Here is a 19,547-nt window from a genome sequence, read left to right as displayed (position 1 = left end):
AAACGCATTCAAATGTGTTTTCCCTGATCAGGGTAAGATGGCCCTACTAGTAGTTCCTATATGGCACCTTGACCCCTCAGGCCACCAGGGCACCCCGGTACTCTTGAGTGTACTCATGATCTTTGCAACAGAAGAAAGTTTTCATGGAATTTTGTTAAAGATCGGGTTAGTCTTTGACAGAAACGTTGCATTTTCAATAAACTTAAAGCAGAAAATGTGAATGGAATACAGAATTTTCCAAATTTTCAAAGATGAATATATAAAATATTCTTGCAAACTATTATTGCTGTTATTGTAAAACTGTGATCAATCTTTCTTCACCTTCATCTTTTCAATGACAACAAATTCAGCTGAGGAGGCAGTGCAGTACTTCCACCTGAGTGAAACATTTTGAAACTCTGCTTCTGGTCAAAGCTGCTCGTCCTTATTTCATGTCCTGCAGGATGGAGGAGCAGGCGGTGATGGAATTGGAGGGGACTTCATCACGGTGCTTACACCTATCACATCCCCTCACATCATCAAATGAAAAATGAATGGGTGCACTTAAAAAACTGGTGAGGCGTTCTTTGACCTCTATGTTTCCGGCTCTGATTGTGTTCATACGCGTGCATGTGTTTGATAGAAAGACAATGTGTGTGTGTGTGTGTGTGTGTGTGTGTGTGTGTGTGTGTGTGTGTGTGTGTGTGTGTGTGCGTGCGGCTATGTGTCAGTGCTGCGATGGTGGTGAGCAGTACGGATCTGTAGCTGGAAAAAGGGAAGAAGCAGATCATTAACTGGTGGGCTCCCTGCCATTGCTGCATTACTGGCTCTCCAATCTCAAGATGTGGTCACAAGCCAAGGTCAAAGGTTCTGTGGTGTCCCCTCCGAGCGTGTGAATGATGGACCCCCCCCTCCAGGGCCTGGATTAACGGTGGCTTGGTGGAGGGGCGCAGAGTTGACACGCTGCAGCTTTTTCATCTCACGGCCGGGTGAAAGGTAAGACTTTGAGCGAGATTTAAGATGAGGAATTCAGCGGTCAGTGCGGATAAGGTTTGACTGGTTTATGAGCTTCGTGTTGTACAGTTATGAAGTGTGGTAAGTAGTAGCATTTCTCTGCGAGTGCGTCCGGATCCTCAGCCTCCCTCCTTTCCCTCCACTATCACGACAAGCCCGCTGGACGCCTCTGATCTCTGTTTTGGTCCAATCATCAAAAACCTGAAGTATTTAGGTCAGACTTTAGCCTGGCAAAAAAGGAGAGACAAGAGGAGAGAAAAATAACAGTGAGAGAAAGAGAAAGTACACATTCCATTATTGTCCCTTGTTTATGGAGTGTCTCAAAGCACAAACGCCGCCAGATACAACTGCTAAGCAGACAAAAAGGAGGCTGGTTGTTGTGCTAACATCTCTGTGTGTTGTAATGTGTTGTGAGTGGGGGGTCTTTGTATGTATGTTTGTGTGGCTGTCTCTTCTGTGTTAAGATGTAAGATTAGTCTTAATCTCCTTGTTGTGGAGTGTCAGGCTTGTGCTAAGACATTGATTGGACCAGCTCCTTAATTGATACCACTGGAGGACCGCCCGCCGGGGGGGATGTGGTTCCTATGTGTGTATGTGTGCTTTTTGGCGTGTTAGAAGTTAGAAGTGAATCCCCCGGAGACCTGGATGAAACAGAGCGCTCACTTATCCTTATCGAATCCCAATCTCGTGTTGTCAAGCTGTGCCCCGTTGGGAAACGCGCGCACACCAGTGAGGAAGATGAGGTCTTATCCGACATCGTTAGGGGCTCCAGAAAGCAGTCCAGGCCACGCCAATCAGCGCAGCACCCCAACATGATAACTTGGCGCAAGAGAAAGTGCAACTGCCTTCATTAATTCCTCCAAACACACACACACTAGATGTGCACCACATATTAACACGTACCATTACACACATACAGGGGCAGGCTTCTTGCACTGGTAATCAAGTCCTGAGACTCCCAATTATAAAAAAAGAATAATTAATTTGCAGCTTTTCTCCATATTCATGAGCTCAGCAATATAGACTGAATTCCATACATTGTTGAACGCATGTTCCCTGATGAATTATAGATGTTATTTGAAATTGTTGAGTGTTCTTAAATGTCATCATTAATCTGAACAAGGAACAACATTGCCAGCTGAGATCCACAGAGGAGAAAGAAAATGTGTTTTTGTCTCTGCAGAGTTTGTGTGTGCAAAGGAAAAGATAAAGGATCCAGATCTATTCTATAGCTTGCATTATCCCTTTGTGTATTTGTGAGTCTGAAAGAGAGAGAGAGAGAGAGAGAGAGAGTGAGGGAGAGGGATAGAGAGAGGAGGGTGAGGGAAGGAGAGAGAGAGTCCTTATGTGCATTGGAGGCAGCCAGAAGCCAGTGTGTATCTAAAGGCGTTCAGAGCAGGGATGATCAGAGGGTGTGAGCCCAACACATTCATCAGGGCTCTCCACAGGGACAGAATTTGAGGCGCACCACAGAGACGAATAAAAATGCTGCGGACCGAAAATAAATAATTTATTCCAGGAATGGAGCGGAGGGGATTTGGAGACAAGTGTGTGTGGACGGGGAAGGGCAGAGGAATGGATTTGGGCTGCGTTGTGTGTGAGATAGAGCCTAGCACTGTGGCCCTGAACTTTTTCCTATTCCACACACCACCACTGAAAGGAAATTCAATTGCCACTTTACCTCACTCTCTGCCCTGTGTATGAGATCAGGAGGAAAGGGGAAAAAGAGATAGACTCAGTGACTGAATGCAAAGTAAATGCACACATATAGTGTAGCAGGCGAAGTGGAGGAATCTAAAGAAAGTTGAAATGGCATCTCTAGCTCTTTTAAAAACATGGTTGTGCTCTGTTGCCTCTCTTTTTTACTAAACCCCTTCCTCACACTCTTGTCTCCATCTCATCCAACCAGCTCCCCAACACACCGTCTAGCTTCATGTCTTTATTGTTAATACCATACAGTCCATGCAGGTGCAGAAAGTCATCCCAAGAGCTTTAAGGCAAATGCCTTTCTCCAAAAGAAACACAATTTGAGTGAGTTGACAAACGGCTGTTTAATGCAGCACCGTGTGGAAATCTTAGTATATTCCCTGCGGCTCGAGGCCTGTTTGTTTCACAACATCCACGGCAGATGGAGGAACTTACCAGTCACAGTGAGAGGAAACAACATAAATGGAAATCTTAAATAAAAGAATTATATGACGTGTGTCAATGAACAGGGTATATTTTAAGGAGTTCAATGGAGCAGCCCTCACACTGCAGCCAGATGTGTTGCTCAAAACCTCCATTTTGACCTGTGTGAACAAGTTTTTGTTTCAGATAGAACATACTGCCAATCAAGCACCACTCCTCTGAGACACTAGAAGTGTTCTCACAACCCTGCAATCTCTCACTCTTTGTGGTCAACGTCTTTCTGTCTGTCTTCCTTTTTCAGTAGGATCTGACAAACGTACTGCAGAAAGAGCACAAATGTAAAAGTAAAAAAGGATCTGTTCTATGTCTTAATCTCCCTCATTAACTGCAATTTGACTTGTTCTCAAACCAATTTGAATTGCTTGCATACCAACCTTAATTTTGCCAACAAACTTTTTGATGGAAAGTAATCATTGGCGTCCTTTAATTTCAACGACATAAAACTATATTGACAACAAAAGTTACGGTGACATCTCAGTTCATCATGCCATGATGAGTAAAGATGAGACAAAATAGTTATCTCTGTTCGGGCGGACAACCTAAGTAAGATTACAGTCCCCATCTAAAAGCATTGGTTGTTTTTGTTTTTAACCAATCATTTATCTACAAGTGCAAGTACAAATTCTCATTACCTAGCGATTAGCTTGCTCTGCTAACATATTGTTAAATTTAACAGATCCAAACTACTTTACAGTAACCATCTACTCCTTCTAAAAATATTTACGGTTTCTTACGATTCAGAAACAGACACCAACTCATTCGGTGAACATTCAACTTCATTCAATATCAATTTTATCTCCACATAATGATGTGATGTTTCCCAGAAAATGCTCGTCTGCCTTAACAAGGCACTTTACACAATTTTTTTAATGCTCATTTATTAAATTGGAGTTCTACTGAGTGAAACGTGTTGGATTTAGCGGAAGGCCTCAGTAACACAGGAACACATTCTCAGCTTAGAGGACTAAATATAGAATTAAAGGTATGCTTACTTTTCAATGGAATTTTTACAGACATGGAACACAGAATTATCCTTTGGCAAAATCCATTACAGTATCATGAAACTGTTTGTGAAAATGATGACTAAAACATTGACTGAACTAAGACTAAAATGAAAACTCAGTTCCACTGTCTAAATATTGACTAAAACAAGACTACGCTTTTGTGTGCAACATATGTGATGGTATTGTATTATTGGTATTGATGAATATTTACAAAATTTTGTTAGAGTGGGAAATGTAAATATGCTTAGTATACTGTAAATATGAATTGATAGTAAAATTAGTATTACTGTTTAATGTTCAAAACATTCACCATCTGGGAGACAAATGAAAATGAATCCTGCTTCTCCCTGCATTCACTTTTTATTTCTTTAGAAACCAAATCCACTTCTTGGAAAAATACAACATCATCAACAATCTTACCGAGCAAGAAAATCCACATTTCATTTCACTCGAGAAAAACCAACTCTTGTATGAACATGCAGCGTTTTAACTTCTGTTTGTGGGTATTGTCGGAGTCTTAAGTAGCATTTGTTTAGCTTATTGTGTCAGTTGTTTCAGCTGTAGGCCATCCACTTTTGTTTATCATTTGTCTTATGAATGGGATTTTTCAATAAAACAGAATGTGAAAACAAGCTATTGAGCAGCCAACTTGCAAGTTCCAGATGGTGGACCTTCTCAGTAGCACATGAATGCAGGGTCAGAGTCTTTAGTTAAGTAAAAGTAGCAATCTCTTGTTGTAAAAATACTCGATTACAAGTAAAAGTCCTGCATTGACAATTTTACTTTAAATTACAACGAGGAACTTTATTCTGTGTGGATTTTGGCGGTCCCTGTGGACAACAGCGGTAGTGTTTCATTTTACTGCAGCAGGGTCTGACAGCCTGTCCCGTGCAAGCCTGGTTCTGGTTCTCCCGTGCCTCCCTTCCCTCTGGTGGGCCTAGCAATATGGCTTGGGTCTCCAATAAATTGTACTTAAATACAGTGTTTGAGTAAATGTGCTTAGTTATATTCCACCACTGATGCATGGTCCATCAGTGTTCAAATTCTCAGTGAGCTTCATCAATAGGTGGTGATCTTACTGAGTGGGGAATTTACAGCTGTTGATAAGTGGATTGATCGATCAATTAGTTGATGGACGGAAAATTAACTAGCAGCTATTTTGATAATGAATCAATAACTTTAATAATGTAATACTATTATTAATAATAATAAACAATAATAATAATATTTTTTAACAATTCCGGCTTCTCCAGTGTGATGATATACGGCTTTTCTTTGTTCTATATTATTGTAAACTTAATCTCTTGCCTGGGAAATTGTCTTTTTGTCACTTATCTGGAGTCAACAAGCATGAGCAGAGGAGAAGCCACTCTGCCATTACAACTGAAATTGTGTCAACATGTTTTTTGCTATACTCATTTTTAACACAAAAATCATTGCCGCTGGCAAAATATCTTTGCTAAAACGGATCCGGACGCCTGAGCGAGTTAGTGCCTGTGAGTCCCCACTGCTGTGTTCAAAATATTAAGTATGATTTTACCATCAGACTGTTCCCACCATGGGTTCACTGAAGTATGCAAAGCGACAGACGGACCATTCTCAAGGTACCCCGTAGTGGCCTTCCCGTCTTCAAAAACGATGGTAGCAAATTTCCAAACAGGCATTATTTGGAAAAATTTACCTAAATCTAAACGGTTACTTTCTCGCATGAAAACACATTAAAACTTAAGAAAGTGCCAAACTGTATCAACAACTTTCATTTAAAATACTGGAAATGGAAAAAATATTTTCCATCAATAGTAAAACTATAAATACCGCACAGGAAAAGTCCTGCAATCAAATGTTTACTTGAGGCAAAGAGTGAAAAAGAGGGATTATCAGCACAATGTACTTCAGTTAACTTACATTAAGTGTTATCTGTTCAAGGCGGAGCTTTAAATTCTTTGAAGCTGGATAGTTTAGTGATTAATAATGCATTATATTTTGTTTGTCATACTTTGTGAGTCAAATCCAAATTTGCAACATAAGTAACATCTCTCTGTCAGGTAAATTAGGACAGGGTTTTCCTCTGAAGTAGAAGTACATCACAATACTGCACAGAGAAAGTCCTGCATTAAAATGTATAATTCAAGTGAAGACTGAAAGAGAGGCAGTATCAACACAATGAACTTAAATTTACTAAATGACTGCTGGGTAGTGAAATAAATAACAATCCATCAACATTTTAACTATATTCTTTGAGTAAAATCTGAATCTGCAATGTAACCAGTCAGAAGAAGAAGACGTACACAGTAAGTAGTATACAGTTGAGGGCTTTTGGGGCCTTTTGTAAGTTATTTCGGGGTGCAATGAGTTAGTTATGCTTTTCATATCAAACATCATAAATCCATAGCTGTTTGAGAAGTTGCCTGCTGTGCCCACGATGGTAAAGTCTGCCCCTGGTGTTGTTTCCTGTGAACCAGACTGCAGGCTTATTTCACTGTTGTTTCTGACCTTGAGTGGCTGCAGCATCGAGTGTGAAGTTGTTTGTCTGAGCGGTTGTCGAGAAAGCTGCGAGCAGCGACGGCACAGGCCAAGCGTTTCGTTCGGCCCGTTCTCAACAGGCATGTTATGTTCGGGCACTGCACTAGTGATTAAAGTACCTAACAATATATGTAGATGTATGTACGACAAACATTTCTGTCATTTTCTGTTGTTTTTTTGCATTTACTATTTTTACTTTTAAAACCTTTTCCTTATTATACTTACATGATCATACTAAGGTAACATTTTCAATGGACTTATACCTGTAGTGTATTTTTACAGTGTGGGAAGGATCTGAATTCTTCATTTACCACTCGCTTTTTGCAGGATAATAAACAATAAATATTCATCTACAAATCTAGATTTACATTTGCATATAAGATATATAAGATATTTCAAACATTGCAATAGATAAAACAACTATTTCAACAACATTAAATGTTTCTGTGCATCTGTGTACACAGTATATGTGTATGTGTGTGTGTTAGAGAGGGAGAGGAAACCTTATTATTTGATTGTTAGCTCAGAGCTAAACAGATGCGTAAATACAGATAAGGGCTCCCAGTCACATCAGATTAGACCAAACAACAAAAATCAAACTGTCTGTCTCACTCGATCTCCCACACACAGACACACACCTGCTCTCACAGACAGTAGGTGGAACTGGGAAAACAAACAGACATCAGCAAAGCAATGCGCCTCAATAATACGTCCAACTTTTATTAACCACAACAGGAAAACACTCCTCTGCACTGTAACTATCATGTAAATGTACTCAGACATTGTAGGTTTTTGTGTGCTACAGGAGAATACCGACACACACTGTGGAGTAAATACATTGATGACGCATACCATCACATGCCTCATAAACCCTAATGTTACCACTCCAATATCTCCATAGGCCCCAGGCAAAAACGGAGAGACCGCCATAGAGACAGGAAGGAAGAGGGAGAGGAGAGAGAGAGAGAGGAGCACGCGGGTGAGCTGTGATGATGAATTGATTGATGAATGCAAATGAAGATGAATGCATGTGGCAAATACAGATAACAAGGCGAATATGAAGAGTACAGCGGCTGGTTCACCTTTTACCCGTAGCTGAAAATATGAATAGCTGATGTGTATCTGGCCTATTAATACCACAGCAGCGACAGTGAACGCACCACTGAACCAGATATGGATCCCTTATCACAAATCGTATGGCCCAGAAACAGCGGCCACCAGTCTTTCTATACCATCTGGAGCCTAATCGCTGGGCTGGGGGTGTGCAGATCAGCCTAATCACCCTACATCCCAACCTTTATTGCCATATGGACGGAGTCCTAAAGCTGACCATAGATCAGTGTACGAGCAGCAGCAGTTTATGTTCTTAATTGTTGGTTGTTTGTTCGTGCAGCATCATGCCATCACAAAACATCCAGGGTGTAAACAGAGCAGCTTTTTGTGTATGTGCATCTGTGCAGCTGTTTTAATAATTGATTAATCGTTTTCAAGCACAGATTCAAAACATTCTCTCATTTTCAAATATTTTCTCTGTCTTACATCATTGTACTGTAAACTGAATATCTTTGGGTTTTGAACTGTTGGTTGGACAAAACTAGTGAGACGTCTTTTTGGGCTTTTGGGAATTTTGATGGACATAATTCACTATTTCCACCATTGTTGATGGTTAATAAACCTCAGGCTGTTCTCATACAGTGTTCATATACACCTATGAAAATGAATTTGCTGTAATTCGTAGATATCCCAAGAAATTAATTTGTCTATAATCCACTTAATCATGAACCAGGAAGTATAAAGACTGCAAAAACCCACACAAGGCGGACGGGAGTTGAGAGGTCAGCATTGATACATTTTCACGTAACTTGCTGTACTTGAGTAACACCACTTCCGTAGTTATTTTAACCCAAACCACAATCTTTTCCCAAGACGGAAGTTTATTTTGGAAAAACTTTATGTAACGAGCAAAAATTGACATGTGTAGCTGGCATTTCGTAGGAAATCTTTTAGTAACTTTTTCATAAGATACCAACCATTGTATGAGGATACATTGGAAACATGTTACAACTGGGTGTTTGTGTGTGTAACTTTTCTCAATTCCACCTGTAGAATGCCCATTTAATAGTAGATTAAAGGGCCTGTTCACTAAAATGTCCTCCTTAAAAAACATGTTTTCTAGTTCAGCTCTACTAATATTAAGCCATACAGATAGTTTTTTTGCCTATAGGTTTTTGAAGTATCCATCTCTGAGATTACTGCCTCTCTGTCAAGAGTTTTTCTTGGAACGACTCTCTACCAAGGAAATATAGAAACTTTTGACAGCTTGTTCTGTGGATTATCCAGAGTAATGAGGACACTGATTTTGGAAGGAGATGTTGTTGGAAACTTTAAGTCTTATTTTTTTCAATTCTGTCAGAACCACAAACAAAATTCCATTCAGCTCTCTTGTGGAGTGGAGGAAGATGATATCTCAAAACTAGTGCAAATAAAACCCAAACTATCTGCAACGGCTGGAAATATGTTTTGTTTTTTACGTTTTGGATGAATTAAATTGGGTAAAGGATGTAGAAATCTAAAATGTACAAACAAAATGTATTTAAAAATGTACACACACACACACACACACACACACACACACACACACACACACACACACACACACATTGACTACAGTTACCTATCTAGAGGCAAAGCCTAATAATGATTGTAACTGCAGCTTGTGTATTGCTTGGAGTCGGTCCCATATTGATGATTGTTCAATTAGATTGAGCTGAGGAGTGCGTCCATCATTTACCAAACATCCAGGGGCAAAAGTTACATTTCTATCAATACAGTGAGACCTTTGCCCTGCTTGTCCTAAAGCAGTTGTTAAATTTAAGCCCTTGGCCTATCCCAACACGTTTGTGTTCATACCGTATATTTTACTGTGTGTTTCTCTGCATGTGATCACGAAAGACAACCAAAGGTCTGACGAAAAGGTTGAACCCCAAAAACCAGAACATTTACTGAGTTGCCTCATGAACAGTCTGCTGGTGATCTGAGGTGAACTATTGCTCAATTGATTAGTGATGATTCCAGATTTCTCACAGAGGAAAGGAAGGATGACTGAGTGGAGGATAACAACACATCCCAAATTGAGTGAACCGTCTGCATCTCCCAGAGATTCACCTTCGGATAAAAGAGAATTATAAACCAAATGTAATCTAGCACAGCCTACTTAAGCATTTCTCTTGAACAAATAAAAAAGTTACTTAATTATAAATATCTTATTTCAGCTCTGAAGCCAAAACAGGAGGAGTTCACTAACTGAGCTGCAGTGTTGTAATATGGCATGTTCCCCCCACTCTCTGCAAGCTGCTCACACATGCTCACTGACATGCTATGTAGTTTCTCAATCACGCGCGCGCACTCACACGCACTGGCATGCACGCTCTCCATGCAAAGACGCACCAGGCAGGGTGACACTCACATGTGGATCCACAGACGCTGGTGTGGTGCCTCCGTTTTGCTTGGAGAAGCAGAAAGAGGTGATAGGAGGCAGGAGAAAAAGGCAGGACGGCGAGGGAGGGATGCAGGGAGGGAGCCAGAGATGGATGGATGGATGGAGGGGAGGAGGGGAGGGAGGGAAATGCGGAGGGACGCAAGGGAGGGAGGTGGGGTGCGGGGGGGGGCAATGAGAGGGCTGAGTGGTTCTAGTAAATATTTATATTGCAGTATGATACGCGCGAGAGTGAAAGAGAGCGAGAGGGGGACCGGCAGAGAGGGGGAGATATAGAGCGTCCATCCCTTTATTAATTTTATTCCGGACCGCTAAGTTTAGCATTCAACACGTGTCGCCAGTGATGGAGGGAGGGGGGAGGAAACGAGAGAGAGAGAGAGGGAGGGAGGGAGAGAGAGGTTGACGGTTGCTAGGTGACGGGGCGCATATACTGAATTTTAACAAAAGAACAGGGAAAGAGGGAGAGAGAGAAAGAGAGAGAGAGAGAGAGAGAGAGAGAGAGAGAGTGTGTGAGAGAGAGAGAGGAGAGGAGAGAGGGAGGGAGAGAGGTAAAGAGAGCGACCGGAGAAATTGAATACATGTAGAACATATATATATATATATCTATATATATATATATATATAGATATATATATATATATATATATCTATATATATATTTAGATATATATATTTTCCCAGCGTGAGTGTCTGTGTGTGTGCGTGTGTGGTGGCGGTGGTGGTGGGGGGGGGACACCCGCAAAACGGATACCTCAAAAAGGAAGGATGTGAAAAAGGATGGAGGGACGCAGAAAAAGAGGGGGGAAAGGCTGGTGAAAAACAGTAAGTACATTTATTTTCAATGCTATTTGCAGTGCGGAGGCATTTATTTTTTTCTTTCCTCCGCTTCACGCCGCGCACACACGTACACAGACTCTGTGCTGCTTAGATTAATTGCGGCGCGGGCAGTGAGAGGGTGCTATACGCGTCATTGAGACAGGAATAGGGGGCTCGGGTGTCGGCATCTGTGCGGCCGCTTGTGATGGAGAGATGGATGCTCGGGGATGGAGAGGTGGAAACGGCCGGCGCACCGGAGCTTTGACCCCTCTGTCATTGCTGCGCCTAAAAAACTCACAAGCCTCTCAGCCCCTTAACGCATATGTTCCTCACAGCAGCCGGCATACGTGTTCCGACGATACACACGCTCGCAGATTACCGGTAGTTCAATTCATCATATAGACTCAACCTTTAGGCTATGATTTTGTCTGCCAGGAATTTTCCATGCATTATTAATAAAGACAGAGTTTGGGTTTCGCTTAAGTCTTTAAACACCGGCGCTGGCTGCAGTTTCCCCCCTCACTCTGCTGCGGATGTATTAATTGAGGTGATCATATCTGTTGATGCTCATTTTCTCAGGCTGCGTGGTCAATGTTAGTGCGCGAGTGCTGTTTGTGTGTGTGTGTGTGTGTGTGTGTGTGTGTGCGTGCGCGTGCGCGCGCGCGTCTGCTTGCTCGTCCTATATCCACCGCTAAGCCCGCAAGATTGCCGATCAGTTTTTCCTCTTGATCTATTTATATCCCGATACGCTGAATATTTGGGCGTATGGCAGCACACTGTTATCCCTCTGTTGCCACCGAGGAATCTTCCCCAATGAGCTGACTTGTCTCAAACACTCTCAGACATCTGGAACAGCCCCCCCCCCCCAGCTGGGTGAAAGAGTGTGTGAGAGATTTCACTCTGTAGGTAGATTTCTAAATTTGCAACCCCCTGTGGCTGCCCAAATAACTTTTCTTTTTTGGCCATGAAGTACTTAAATATAGAGGACACGTGAATAACAGGTGGAAACACAGACCAACACCATAAAATAATGGCCTTGGACCAAGATCTTCCCATTGAACTGTGAAAATGGAGAGGCACAGTGTTGCTTCTCTTACAGATTTGCTGCAGTGATTGTGAGTGCAAGATCAAATGTATTCGCCTTCTTTGTGAGGCCACTGAATGCATTAATCCAGATGGAAATTGGAATTAATGTGTTGTTTGTTTTTGCATTTCTGTGGGCTGTTTTGGTGTCTCTCTCCTCTCTCGGTGGAATTCTCCCGCTGATATCCATTTCAATCAGCTCGTTCACCCACAGGTGACGTGCTCCGTTCAGTTTGTCATTTTCCCTCGCAAGCCCTGCGAAATGTACACACAGGCGTACTGCAGCAGTGTGCTGCATGCGCTGCTGCCCGTAAAGTGTTGCCTTCAGTGTCGGCAGAGCCTCCTTCTCTGCCGATCTGTCGTACAGTTGCCCAGAGAGATCCGTACTGTACCAGCTGTGAGTAGGGGGTAGACAGGAGGGGAGGGGAGAGGAGAGGTGAAGAGAGAGAGAGAGAGAGAGAGAGAGAGAGAGAGAGAGAGAAGGTGTGGAGGAAGGGAGAGATGAGAGAAGGTGTGAGGAGGAAGAGGAGGTGGAGAGAAGGCATGAGGGGAGAACCGGGTGAGAGATTGGAAAAAGCAGCAGAACGAAGGGGAGAGTAAGAGAGGGCCAGTTGGATTTGAATAGAGATGAGAGGGGTAGAGTCAACATTTGTGTTCTTGTTTTCTCCAACCCCCTGCTCTTCATCAATTTCACCTCATTGATTCATTGACTTTTGCACAGAAACCTTCAAGCTTAGCTCAATCCCCCCCTCGCCTCACTCTCTTTTCTTCTACCAATCCCCCTGTTTCTTCATGCCTCAATCCTTTCCGTCTCTTCTCTCACCCCTTTGCAACCTGTGACTTCCTCTGCACAGTTTCCTTTTCCCTTTTCCCCTCTCTTTCTCCCGCCTCCCCTTTCATCATTTGTTTGATGCAACATTAGTGGATAGTTTCCTCAATCCTGCCGCCCGACCAAACCGCTCTCCCACCCTCTCCATGCGTTGCACCCAGTGTTCTTTTTAATACCACTAATTAAGGTAAAGCTCGTTAACATAGAACATCAATTAGTGTTTAACGAGATCAGAGGCTGGTGTTTTGGAGCGATTACAGTACTCCCCTCTCCCGGTGTTCCTCTCTGGACTCTACCCCGCGTTGTGTTGCTGAACATGTTGCATATTCACTTTGGCGAGACACACATTTCATACATGTGGTGGCAGTGGGGTGTCATGTGAAGTGGGATGTTTTGATCAATTATTTGAATGTAATATTATGTTTTATAAAATTCCTGAAGGATTTATTCACAGCAATACAAAAATATGTCATGAACTACAAATCCATATTTTCTCCCAATAACATCTCTGACAAGTGTTCGTCAAATAAATAAATACATATAATTTCAGGAAAGAATGCCCTCCATTGAAATCAGCAGGGGTCCCAATTTATCAGATTGACTCTTCTCTAGAATTAAGTACTTGTCTAAATTGCTCACTATAGTCTTATTTAATGCAGGAACTGACTTTGTCTTTGAGTGATTCAGGCTGTTAAACACTACATGATATTAAAACTAAATACTTTATCAATTAATACAATGCTATTTCACACAATAACTGAATATACAGTTTGAGATGAATGTTAAACAGTTGACTGTATATTCTGCCTGTTTTAAAGACTAAAGAAATAACAATTCACTTCTCTAAAAGTGTAAAAAATCTGAAGGCTAAAGGTCGCTTGAGTGACAAAGCCTGTAATGCTTGATTGCTCATGTCGACCTTTTGAAGACATATGGGTTCAATTTGTTGAATGATTGATTGCTTGAACGACAGAAAAAAATAATAAGCTACTATTTTGATATTCAATAAATCGTTTCAAACAGTGTTCAATCAAAAACTGAAAAATGCCAAAGATTCTCTGGATCCAGATTCTCCGTTTTCATTGTAAACTGATTATCTTTGAGACGTTACCTTGGACTCTGGAAAATGTGACGGCATGTGTTTCATTTCAATGACTAAACGATAAAATACCTGCAGATTAATTGAAAAAATAAAAAAAGGTGTCAGTTTCAGCACTATATATATATATATATATATATATATATATATATATATATATATATATATATATATATATATATATAGAGTTAGTAGAGAAGACTCATGAACTCCTTTATTTACTGTGCTGCATAGATTTAAATGTCACGTTGAAATCATGCAAAACGCAAAGAGTATTAATGTTGAATTCAGCGTTAGTTATATTGAATAGCTTTAATACATTATGATTTGAACAATATCTCCTCGTCAACATGAGCAAACAACTTTCATAGTAACATTATTGAAGGAGGTACAGCAAATCTCTGCTGATAGCTTCTGTCATAGCTGCCAAGCGATCAGTGACATCTCAAAGTAACCACCGCTAATTAGATGTAATAGTAACATTATGATGTATTTCATTATGACATGTCACAGGGAAAAACAAAAGTGATCTAGTACCGTGTTGGGAAACTGGGCATCCTTTGTGAAGCTTGGTTCACCACAAGTTTTCAGAGAGTCATGGGTCCCTCAGACGGAGAAAAGAGCTAGATAGATAGCTCATATACTGAATTACAGAAGTAAACAATGGTTTAGTAGGTGTGATTAAAATGCAGTTTTTTTTAGAATGAAGAATGGTACAGTATTGCGATAATTGATATGAAAGCAAAATTGTTATGCCGTAGAAACTTAGAAGTAACTTTAATATCATCTGAACTCCACATCTGAGGGTTTCTTTTCAGTAAGGTGGTCCTGGTCCGGCTTAGTCCGGACCAGGACTAGCAAAGACAGTCAAACACATACTGTAGATGGAATGACAGGAAGTCATTTACCAAACAGGTGGAGTTGGAAACAAACAGACATCTGAATAGGCTGGCAGAGAGACACAGCAGTCACACAGACAGGTTCGAACGCACATACACACACACAACAGTGAGGGAGAATTTAGCGTGCACTTCTTGCACGCTGTCGGTATCAAACAGGTACACAAACACAAACACACACACACACACACACACAAACCTGAGCCAAAGCCCTGCAGCTTGTTTTGGGAATACAAGTCTGGAGGCTGCATTCAGGCACACAGCTTCACATGGCTGCATGCAATACACAGTCACACACACACTCTCAAAAAGTACATTCAGGCAGATACCCATGGGAATGCAGTCAGACACACACACACACACACACACACACACACACACACACACACACACAAGCAACTAGAGCATCCAAAAATACACACTCATTGAATATCATATTGCACACAAATACACTCGCACCACTCACAATTTTGGATGAGAGAGGACCTTGGGACCTTGCCCATGGGATCCACACACCTACAGACACTGCACTGTGTATATATATATATATATATATATATATATATATATCTCTACACACTCACATTGAGAGCACGGCACATACACACAGAACAGAGGAAAGGAGGATAAAGAGAAATAATGACAGCAGATGGAGAGATGTGCAGCAATGTTTTGCGACATGCAGCGCTTTGCAGCAGTGTGGTGCGGTCCTTCATGATGATGGATGGGGCAGGAAATGACAGCATAAGTGGTTATTAAAAAGAGGAAATGGGGGCATTTATAAAAACTATGTTAGCCTGTGTCTGCGGCCCATGTCACATGTCACCCTGGGCTGCTGTGTCATGCCTCCTGATCTGTGAGACTTCCCTGCGGTGCATGAGGACCAGCTTTGTTAAAAATCTTTGTCATACTCTTCTCAAAGAACCCAGGCACTGGCATTTATAGCAGGCTTTGCACTGGAGTGACTGTGCCAGATTTACTAGGTGCAGGTACCACGTGCAAAGTTGAACCCGTTTTATTGCCTTATCACTTCATATACAGTAAGAATAGCTTGGCTCTATTTTCTTTCAAGTTTAAACTTGGAATTCCTTCTTAAACAGGTGCCGACTATACAACTGTTACAAATGCAAATATGTGCGTTTGCACCTGTATAGAATTTGCACAGCGTGTTATCTTCAGTACAGCAAGGAGGGGAAGACAAGGAAGGAAGAGGGGTGGAAGATGGAAGAAAGCCTCTGATGAAGATAGTTTGATGTTCCTGCGCTTGTTTTAATGTGCTTCATCTCTACATGTAAATAGCTTCGAAAATTGGCCTTGTGATTCAAAACCGTCTTGCAGATCCTCTCCTGGTTTCTGACATGGAAAAGAACGAAGTGTACAATATGCTTAGGATGCAGGTAGTCTGACACAGGGTCTGGATTAATTTGTTCTCAATTCAGGTTTCATTATTCAAATTGGACATTTCTTTACACATCAAAGCCTTTTTAGTCTGTCTCCTGAAAGGTGATTAGGAGTGAATACTCTCTTTTCAATTATGTAAGAGCAATTTCAATCTAATTTTTTTGAATGAGCCAATAAATGACCCCCAACCTTGGTCTGATGCTGATCAGGCTCATCAATTTTGATTGTTACGTGATATCTTCACTGTGAACTGTAGCATATTCTCTATTAAGGGCTGCAGCTTTGGGAAAGAAGAGACACTCATTCACACATTTTGCACAGAGCAGTGATGGGAAATAACAAAGAGATCAATTGTTGGCACTGGATGCTCTGTGTCATCTATACCCAAATATTAAGACTGCTGATTAATTGCCCAGAGGTAGTGTTGCTTTGTGAAGAAGCACTATTCTTTGAGTCTGTATTTATCACGAATCACGTTCATGTGTGTTGTTTGACTTTTTGTCTGATTTCAGACACTTGATAGTAGTTGATAGGGATGGATAATAATAGAAAGCGGTAAGAACGGGAAAACCTCTCGCTATTGCGACTTGGGAGCGTTCACGCATTATTCCTAGATGATTAGTCACACCAGATAAATAAAATCAAGCCTAAATGTGCTATATTTATTGTGCTACGTGTATTTAGCGGTTCATTAATGAGTAAACCAGATGTGATCAAGATTATATTCTGGAGACAGATATTTCATATTTGTTGCTGTGCAACAAAGGACAAAGGATTAATGGGCTTCTAGATTTGTCTGTTTTCTGACATTGCTGTCACTAACCTCTCACCACCTTTTACTCTTGACAATCATCTGAGGCTGCTCAAAAAAAACAACAACCCGTCACTGGTCTCAATCCTCAAATTCCTCTCCCCTGTTGGGCTTCTGCCTGCATGGGAGTGCATTTCCTAAGCCAGACTGATCCACCAGCGTTTATAGGATAGGCTGACAGAAGTGTTTCTAACACCTTTGGCTATGAGCGGGGGCAGAGCCAGATGTGCTGTGAACGCAGCTGAAACCTGTACACAACATTGTGACATTGCAGCGTTAGATTTTAAGCAGTCAGAATCCGGCTTGACTTCAGCAACACGTGGCACCCGCTACTGAAAGAGACCACCGTTTCTCTTATTCTAAAATTTGTTAAATGTTTAGATGTGTCTGTGTGAATGTGACGTCTGCATTCCTCCACACGTGTAGCGTCTACACATGCATGTCTGCTTGTGTGAGTGCACCTGCCTGTGAGTGACCTTGTACAAAGGCATGATAGTTATCAGTAAAGGTTTCCCACACCATGTTTAATCTGTTTATCCACAGAATAAGATTGTGAATCATTACTATGCAGAGCTAGATGGGGTTTTTTTTCTTCTGCTTGGAGTCACGAGCAGCTTCCTAGTTTGTAGTTGTTACAGAATGTTTCACCTTACAGGTCCTGAAGGGCTGCAGTGTCGGTTGCTATTCATCTTGCTTTTATAATTAGTGACTGATTTAGATCTGGCTAGGTGATCCCAGTGTCTGGCCAATCAATGAGGGAATTAATGGGAGCGCTGGTGGAAACAGAGCAGAGCAACACTGTGGCATTGCGACTACCAGCTTGAGATGTAATGAAAAAATAATCCATTTAACGTTATTGTTAAAAAACTGTGTATTTGTTCCGTGCCATAACATGATTCCACTAAATTCAGAATATTCCCGGAGTTATTTTTACTGTCTCATCCCATCTGCTGCAATCTTACATCCAATTTGTTCTTGATTTCAATCTCAATGCTTGTTTAAAAAAAGAAGAAAAACAACAACAATCAGCCAAGCATTTCATTCATGAATGTACATTATGTAAATGCACAGCTTGAATGCATGTTTATTCTTAGATGATTGCACTGCATTGATAGCTCTGTGATATTGAAGCTAGTTTCCTCTGAACACAAAGCCCTCAGAGTTTCTGGATGCCTGTAACAGGTTGAGCAGTGAGAGATTATTCCTTTTAAAACAAACATAATATGATAATCCCCCAGGTCATGCGCTGTAAGGACATCTTGACGGAGGATCCAGGAAGAAAAGCAACTACAGAAAACAATTTATACGTACATTAAATCCGATAATTATGTAGTTATAGTCAACCTGGGAGCAGAGGGGGCAGGCCAGGGAGCCGCGCTGCAGTCCTCTGCTCCCATCTGTATTAGATGTCAGGTGTAGAGGTGGGGCAATGAAATATTCTTGCTCCTTGGTCGACCTTAAAGTATGCACTTATATTATACAAGCATTGGCACTGGGCATACAAACTGTTTGTTCTCCTTATAAAACCATTTGTATACAGTCAAGTCAAATTAGTATAGGCCAGTTAGGCTTATTGAAATAATGCACTGCACGCTGTTATGTGAATTTCTGATTCCAGATCCCCAGACACTGGCCTTTCCACACGAAAGCATATGACCTTACTGATATTTAAGTCCGAGTACTCATAAGGGTAGTAAACCATTTGTAACTGATGTTTTCTGAATGGATGTGTATATGTGAAGGTGTGCGTGTGTGTGTGGGGGGAAGAAATAAGATAAAATAGTATTGAAATATTCCTGTGCATCATTCATACACAAATTTATGTTGTTTATGCAAGCTGTATAACTATAACTATAGTGTATGTATTGTGTGTGTGTTAGCTTGCAATGTTCTGAGGATTAAATGGATGACAGGAAGTTGAAAGATAACACACACTCAGACAAACACACACACACATACACACACACACACACACACACTGATAAACAAAGTGAATATTTCAAGATGCCATGGCTGTATTACAAGGCAAAGTGAAGCAACTGACAGGCCTTTATTTTTATCAGCTGATTTCTGTTTCAGGTTATATGAGTTCATTTTCAAGCATAACTGCAATTACTAGACATGTGCCGGGTTTATATTAAAGCAAAATTAAACCGATTCTCCTCTTAGGTAATTATTCACCCTGAGCTGAATGCTATGCGTTAAAGACATGATATGTGGTATTGTCAAATATTTCAGTAATAATCATCCGTCATGGATGTGAATTTGTGTCTGGTCTTTCAAAAACCACAGTGGGAAGGACTAAGACATTCTTTTTTTGTGCAAAAATTAGGTCAGAGAATTGTTAGTGCTACACAGCATCCAGGGTCAGCTTCATCTCATTTCCATCAATCCATAGAGGGA

At 41.2% G+C, this 19,547-nt stretch overlaps 1 protein-coding gene across 2 annotated transcripts in view; it reads left to right on the top strand.

Annotated features, from left to right (window-relative positions):
• The first annotated feature begins 10,944 nt into the window (after positions 1–10,944).
• Positions 10,945–19,547, top strand: part of LOC137890964 (glutamate receptor ionotropic, NMDA 2D) — a 46,980-nt gene continuing 38,377 nt past the window's right edge. Inside the window, exon 1 of one of the 2 annotated variants that reach the window (XM_068735347.1) lies at positions 10,945–11,028. The gene's annotated coding sequence lies outside the window, so the exon portion shown is untranslated. The remainder of the gene's footprint in view (positions 11,029–19,547) is intronic. The other variant, XM_068735348.1, reaches the window with a different exon arrangement.

The sequence above is a fragment of the Cebidichthys violaceus genome, unplaced genomic scaffold (assembly GCF_023349555.1).
Source record: "Cebidichthys violaceus isolate CVI_PGR_0920_01 unplaced genomic scaffold, fCebVio1.0.p SCAF_7, whole genome shotgun sequence".
In the NCBI taxonomy this organism is placed as follows: Eukaryota; Metazoa; Chordata; class Actinopteri; order Perciformes; family Stichaeidae; genus Cebidichthys; species Cebidichthys violaceus.
Note: the sequence above shows the minus strand (reverse complement) of the source record. Positions and strands in the feature narration are given on the sequence as shown.